This window comes from Lepidochelys kempii, chromosome 5, assembly GCF_965140285.1.
Source record: "Lepidochelys kempii isolate rLepKem1 chromosome 5, rLepKem1.hap1, whole genome shotgun sequence".
Classification (NCBI taxonomy): domain Eukaryota; kingdom Metazoa; phylum Chordata; order Testudines; family Cheloniidae; genus Lepidochelys; species Lepidochelys kempii.
The window spans coordinates 109,260,443-109,267,932 of NC_136384.1; the positions used below are offsets into that span (position 1 = coordinate 109,260,443).

At 40.7% G+C, this 7,490-nt stretch overlaps 2 non-coding genes across 2 annotated transcripts; both read right to left on the reverse strand.

The window, feature by feature from the left end:
• Window positions 1-1,490: 1,490 nt before the first annotated feature.
• On the reverse strand, window positions 1,491-1,562 carry TRNAH-GUG (transfer RNA histidin (anticodon GUG)). Its single transcript has one exon. It is a non-coding gene; the product is annotated as a tRNA-His (tRNA).
• Window positions 1,563-5,492: 3,930 nt separating this feature from the next.
• Window positions 5,493-5,564, reverse strand: TRNAH-GUG (transfer RNA histidin (anticodon GUG)). The gene has a single exon. It is a non-coding gene; the product is annotated as a tRNA-His (tRNA).
• Between the last annotated feature and the right edge of the window lie 1,926 nt (window positions 5,565-7,490).

Below are 7,490 nucleotides of genomic sequence, written 5' to 3' on the forward strand. Positions count from 1 at the left end.
TCTAGTCTGAGCTGTCAAAAATTTACAGCCATTTACTTTCTGTCTTCCCATAAAGGAGCATTCTTCTCCTTTTTCTTTCTTTCTCTCCTGCCTTGTTTGTCTGTGGCTACGTTTGCACTATAGACTACTGTTAGCATACCTATGTCGGTCAGAGTATGAAGAGGTATGATCCCTGTCCAACATAGCAGGGCCATCAGAAGTCTGTGGTCATAGATGCAGTTAGAACAGGAAAACTGGGTTTTTATGGGTTATAGCTTGTTTCACTTGGGGTGGGGGGGTATTATGCTGGTACAATGCACAGATCTAGTGTGGATGCAGCTATCCCAGCAGGAGTACTTTGCGGACATAAAATACTAGTATTCCTATACTGGTAAACTGCTCCTAGCGTAGACATGGCCTATGTGTTTTTGGTTTGGAGATATCCCTTTAACAAAACTAAATGGCTTGTGATTGAGCCTGTGCCTTTATTTTTTAACTCATTTATTATTTTGTATCCTATGACAGAGTTAGAATGGGTTTTGTAACCTAAAGTTAAGAAAGAAGGTTTTAAACTCTCTAGATATTATTAAGAGATTAAATTGTTCCATCAGTTGGTCCTTTCTTCCCCAATAAAAAGAATATTTCATTTTAGCACTGTCCAGGATCATTTCCTAAATGACTTTCTGCTCTCCCTCCATTAGGCTTCTAGTGATCCCAACCGCGGATATACTAGCAGACCAGTCCTCCTTCCTTCCCTCCCCCAAAAATGGAGTCAAATCTGCAGGGCAGTAGGGAAGAATGGGCATCATTTTTCTTTCTCTCCCCCAGCTGTCAATACCCTCCTGTCCACACCTCCCTGCCCCCCACTAAAACTGTACTTCATTTCCCACAGCCTGTCACTTATTTTAGAACCAAATGTGCCTGTGTCACACACAGACCTGGTGTTTTGCATTTATTGCTGTCAGTTATTGACCTCATAAATGGCTCATTCTTGGAAGTGAGGTGCTGGAAAGCCTTATGCTAAAGGAATGACTCGCACTTAATTTCACGCATCCTTTGCTGCTTTTCCTGTTGTGTCCTTCTGGGATTTTCTTTTGTGGTGGTGGAATTTCCAGAGACAGACTGCAGAAAGAAAATCATATCTTCCCTGGGAAAAAGAGAGGTATGTTAAAACCCTTCCAGAATGGAGTCAATTAAATACTGCACCAAGGTTACAGGATATAGTAACATTGATGGAAGTTGTTCAAAATGACATAAAGAGAAAGGGATAAGGCAAATATGGAGCAAAGAGATTCAATTTCCTCCTCTGGTAATGAGCTAATTGCAACTGTGTGCAACTGCCCCTTCCTTACATTTCGCTGTGCTTTAGAGAATAAGTAGATGCAATTATTTTGGGCTGGCTGAATTACTGCTGACCAAGCATTCATATGTAGTTAGTATTGTGTTAAATGAGAGCCTTTGGAAAGGGAATATATATTAACAAAAACAAAAACAAAAAAACAGCCCTCTCCTGCCGTGACTCGGATTCGAACCGAGGTTGCTGCGGCCACAACGCAGAGTACTAACCACTATACGATCACGGCAAGCTAGTGCAGTTAGCATGCTATAGGTTGTCCCCTAGCAGAGCTCTGAGAACACAGCTACCGAGTGAGAATTGGTTGCCATGATTCACATGACTGTTTGCACCTCCAGGCAGTGCTAAACTGAGGAAAGACTTTCTTGTTTCTCCATTGTTCAAAACTTATTTCTCCCCACCACTGTGCATAATCAGAAAAAAGTTCTATTCTCAAGGTACTGGTTAAACAGAATGTGTGTGTGGGGGGTGAGGTTGTTTTTTGTTTTTTAAATTGTGGAAGCTTTTGTTTTAAGTAGCTAGTGCTGATACTGTACATTTCTTTTTCCTGCAACAGTTTCTAAAATGCATTTCAAGTAGGGTTTGGATTTGGAAGCCTAGTTTTTAAAACTGGCCTTGGCTATCCTATCATGGAAAGAAGGGGGACTGATCTTACACAACAACCACCACCAATAAAATGTAGTAGACATTTTGAGTAATTCATTTTGTTTGAAAGATTCCCCCGACACACACATTATGGTACTGTTCAATCCAGTGACCCAGTACTGCCAACCGCACACACTCAAAAGTCATGAATCAAGCCCTCAAAAATGATAGCAGTGGTTAAAAAACCTCAAGAGATTTTAAAAATAAATACCAAATGTGAAGTTCTTTTTATTTGCCTGGTGGTGTTAGAGCATTTAGAGCCCACATTTTCAAGTTTTTCTCTGCAACCAGGCAGGAGAGAAATTTACTTGTTTTAAAAAGCTGATATTCTCAGGTTATTATTAATTAATTTATTTATTAGTAGTATTGTGGTAGTACCTGGTAGTTCAGGTCACGGACCAGGACCTAATTGTGCAATGTGCGAACACAGAACAAAAAGACAGCCCCCACCCCCAGAGAACTTACAATCTAAGCATAAGACAAGAGACAATAGGAGAATATGGACAGAGGGAAACAATGAGACAACGTTGGTCAGTATGATAGGCAGTGGTTTTGGCATACCAGGTGCCTAACTTGTCAAGTTTTTTGTAGACCTCACAGCAAAAGAGAGAGTTCTAACTAGGAATTCTAGGGAAGCGGATGAAGTGACTTTAAAGCAAGTAGCATTGCTGGGTTGAGATTCTGCAGTCAGCAAATCACTGTGACAATGATGTTTTAATGCTGATAAAAGTAACAGTTTTCTACTTATATTTTATTAAACCAGGATCTGCACAAATCTCCATTGTGTTATTCTGTGTGTTCTGAAAATTTTCACCTACACTTATTGAATTTCTACATGTAAATCAACTGGGCTAAATCCTCTCTTTTGCTTTGGAACACAGAGAACAGATTTTTTAAATTAATTACTGAAACACACACAAGTACTTTTGTAAGAGATATTGTGAAAAGAATGAGACTTAGCTTATGTTTTTGCAGAAGAACAGGATCTCCCTGTATTTACATAAGAAAAATCTTAGGAAGGTAAAAGGGTCAGTGGGCCCATTAACCAGTCCACCTTGTTTTTTCTTCTGCCACTTCCCTCCATACATCATTGTCCTCCTCACAGAAGTTCCCTTGAGAATTCATTAGTTTTACTTGTTGTAATGTCTCTTCTGGGTAATCCATTTTACATTTATAGAGCCAGCTCTAAGTGCAGCATGGGCCAATAACAGAGCCACTTATGGCTGCCTGATTCTCAAGTTGCCACAACTACAGCTCTAACATAAGTTAGAGCAGCATCTAGGCATCTCTAACTTATGTGATCATGCTCCAGCAGAGAATTGCCATAGGGAACTGCCAGGTTGAAAGGGAAGGGGTAAGCACCAGCTCCACTGACTTTATACTAGTTGAGAATTCTCTAGACTTCAAAAGTGTATAAGACTAGCACAGCAGACAGTACCCAATGTATTCTCCTTTTTGTAACTTATACATTTAGGAAGACTATTTAGCACGTACATAGTGCTTTCCATCTGGAAGGCCTTTACAAGGATGGGAAGGTATTTTACAGAGAGGAAAACTGAGGCACATAAGTGACATTCCAAAGCACTCTCAGTGAGAAATAGAGGTGTGAGAAAGGTGAAATATGTATGTCTCTGAAGGGCAGAAGTGCTCTATTGAGGTAAACTGCAGTATTACTTCACTTATGGAATTCAGTCAATTAAGGGAATTTGTTCAGTAAATGTGCTTTAAATTTACATTTAATATGCAGAGGCATTCACAACAGAGTGCCCATAAAATTAAAAGTGATTATTTTATTTACTACAATGATCACCACTCAGTAGCCTAGGAGAAAGTTAGCAGAGATCACCCTGTTATAGACTACAGTTCAGGAATGCATCAGTGTGGCCTAGTGGCTAGAGCACTGGAATAGGATTCAGGAAACCAGCCAGCTGGGTGACCTGGGCAAACCACTTCACCTCTCCGAACCTCAGTTTTCCAATTGGATAATGATACTCACTTCCTTTGTAAAGCACTGTATCAGTGAGAGGTCCCATTTAGTTCAATGAGATTTAAGAACTGTCTTGAATCAAGTCAATAGGTTCCTTCACTCTAAGGGCTTGTCTATGCATGGAGTTGTTTCTGATTAATTCCATGTGTGGACACTTTTATTCTGGATTAAGTGTGTCCACACATGGAGTTAATCAGGAACAACTTAATGTGTACAGAAGCACTCACAAAACACAAGTCTCATGTGACCTTCTCTCCACATCATTGAAAGCGACAGGGAAATAAGAAATTCACATGCAATTTTTTTTTTTTTATATTGACAGAGGATTTGTGGAGGACTTCAACACCCACCACCCCACTTTATTTCCCAGATGACATCACAAGCAACAACAGGAGTGGGAGAAGACTCAGGTTAAAGTGCACTCAGACTTGACATATGTAAATAACATTGTTTTAGCACAGATGAACTCACCTTTATTTCACATTATTTTTCAGAGTGCTGCTCACAATTTCAGGAAACTTAATTCCCAGAACAGCTTGTAACTAAAAAGGCCACAGTATATAAACTCCCTGAAAATTTTCAGTAAAAACTTTCAGAAAGCCTGTATTTCATGTGAGGCTTTGGAAAATACAGGATCATAGAACTCATCCAAAATGTGTATCTGTCAAGTCCCCTCTCTATGCAGGATATAATCCACAAGTAGAAGACAGATATTAAACCAAATACAAATAAGTAATAATAAAAGGTATTTGCTCTTAGTCTTACTTCTGATACACTTAAGAACCAATGATCAGAGCTTCCAAAAAATGGCATCTAAATATTCTAACTCCTTAGCAATAAGCCCTCATTCATTTATATAGCATGTAATTCTATTGTGAATTTATATGATGTATTACATGAATTACTGATATTTGTTATAGTGTAATTTATAAAATCCAAATGCCCCTTTTAGAGGTCTTCTTTCTAACAACTGAAGTTCTTATATGAGGCAGTGATAAAGAAAGTTACATTACACTCAGTGCTTAGCACAGAGACAAAGGGTTTCCTGGAATCACTGATGAGGGACAGTTAATTTTGTCTGTCACCCAGGAAAAACCTCCTGGTAACAACAATTCATGCCCGATTAAGCAAGATTTTCACATCTATTGCTGTCATATTTTCAAGTAATTCAGGGATGTTGCTTTATTATTATACACTACTGGCAAAGATCAAAAATAAGCAGACTGCATAAGCTTGTTCAGTCCAGACCTAAAGTAGGTGTAATTAATAAAAATTACATGCTCACCACGCCACAGTGCATCACATTATCCATAAACAGACGTTTAAAATTAACAAAACAAACCCTTACAGCCCACACACTTACAATAGGCTTATTAAATTAATACTTATTTCATGGTTATAGGTAAATTTTACAAATCATCCTTGTAAAAGTTACAAGATTTCTAATTGCTTGTTCATTGTGTTATTAGGTTTCACTAATAGATTATTTTTAAATTCTGTATTTTAGAAAAAATGTATTTCTCTTCCTGCCGTGACTCGGATTCGAACCGAGGTTGCTGCGGCCACAACGCAGAGTACTAACCACTATACGATCACGGCAAGCTACCAGGGAACTGCATATTTAGCATGCTTTTTTCCCTGTTGCAGTGTTGAAGTCAAAAGGCATAGCGCCATCTCTTGTCTAGTTTGTTGTTTTAAAATCAGCTCAGACACAGCTGGCTAGAATATTTTCATGAGCAAGTCATTACACTCTACAATCTGCTCGCGTTTGCTCCTGCACTGAATTCTACTTTCTATACTAATTTATGTCTTATCAACCTGGGGGTCATGACCACCCAAAATGGGCCATGAATAGGTTCAGGAAGGCCGTAAAAGCCTGTCCATTCTTTATGGCAATCCCACACCTTTTTTCTCATTTGTAACATAGGGTCACGGGACAGTACATTTATTTAGGCACAGAAACTGTATCTATTTCTTTCCCAACAAGATGCGAAAACATATTTGCTTAACAGAAGAACAAGCACCAGTCATTTCACTATTCCACAGTGACATTCTTTTGAATGTTCTTGTTAAAAAAAAAATTCTTGGCTATACCATGCACTGAAATGTTGCTCAAATTCATTTTCCTGTATTTGTATGGTTATTCTCTTGGATAGGCCAGGAGATATTCAAACACCAATGCCAACGTCACACTGAACTGTCCACGGAGTGTGTATCAATTAAAGGCAGAGGTGAAAGTAAGACAGTACGCCCCAGTACAGCGTTCCGGCAAGAGCCGGTGCGCCGTACTGGGGTGGATCAGCTTCCCCAGGCGCAATTTAAAGGGCCTGCGGCTCCCAGCAGCAGCTGGAGCCCCCGGCTCTTTAAATTGCTGCCAGAGCCCCGCTGCTGGAGCCGTGGGGTAGTGGCGGCCGAGCCCTGGGCCCTTTAAATCGTCCCCAGAGCCCTGCCGCCACTTCCCCAGGGCTCTGGGGATGGGGCTCCGGCGACCACTACCACTCCGGGCCCTTTAAACCGCTGCCAGAGCCCCCGGCTGCCGCTGTTACCCCGGGGAGGGGGAAGGAGGCACTTGCCGGTACAGCGTGGGCCAGGGCTGGCTCTGACCACCCCCCCAGCCTCGCCCCTTCTGCCCGAGGCCCCACCGCTTCTGGGGGCCAGAGCTGGCCCCAGCCCAGCCCCATACCAGTAAGTCCCTAGACTTGCCTTTAATCAGGGGTGAAAGTAACAGCCAATTATTGCTGAATTATACTCCGATGCATGCTGCTGAGCCAAACGCTGAAAACCACCTGTCCTTTTGTGTCTAGATCTTCAGGTCTCCATATAATGAGCACAAACAACGTTCGGATACCCAAAACAAAGCATGAGAGATTTTAATACAATTCTGTGAAATGAAGTCTCCAGCAAAATGAAACTATACCATGCAACATTCTAAGTAATGGGAAAAATCTTAAAATAAGAGCTTCCTACTATCTTAAATCATAGTTAAGACTGAAAAACATTACAATGTGTTATAATGATAATTCCTCTGAGCAGCTGGCACTGGAAATATCTAAGAGAATATGGGGTTGCTGGCACTGCAGATAGAATGGTGGGGGCCCAATCCATTACAGAGGTGTGCGCCAAAAACTTCACTGGCAATCACAGCCAGAACAGAAAATCTTAGCATCATGGGCTCTGTGCAGAGCACTGAGTAGGGGGGCAATGCAGAGCAGCACTATGCCTGGGAGAGCATCCCTTACTATGCCAGGTGAGATTATATACAAATAGAATGGACATGATTTTTAAAAACACAAAAACCAAGATGAACATAAATGCAATAGATAGCAAAATTATGAAAATAAAAGTATAAGAGGGGTAGCCGTGTTAGTCTGTATCCACAAAAACAACGAGGAGTCTGGTGGCACCTTAAAGACTAACAGATTTATTTGGGCATAAGCTTTCATGGGTAAAAAACTACTTCTTCAGATGCATCTTATGCCCAAATAAATCTGTTAGTCTTTAAGGTGCCACCAGACTCCTCGTTGT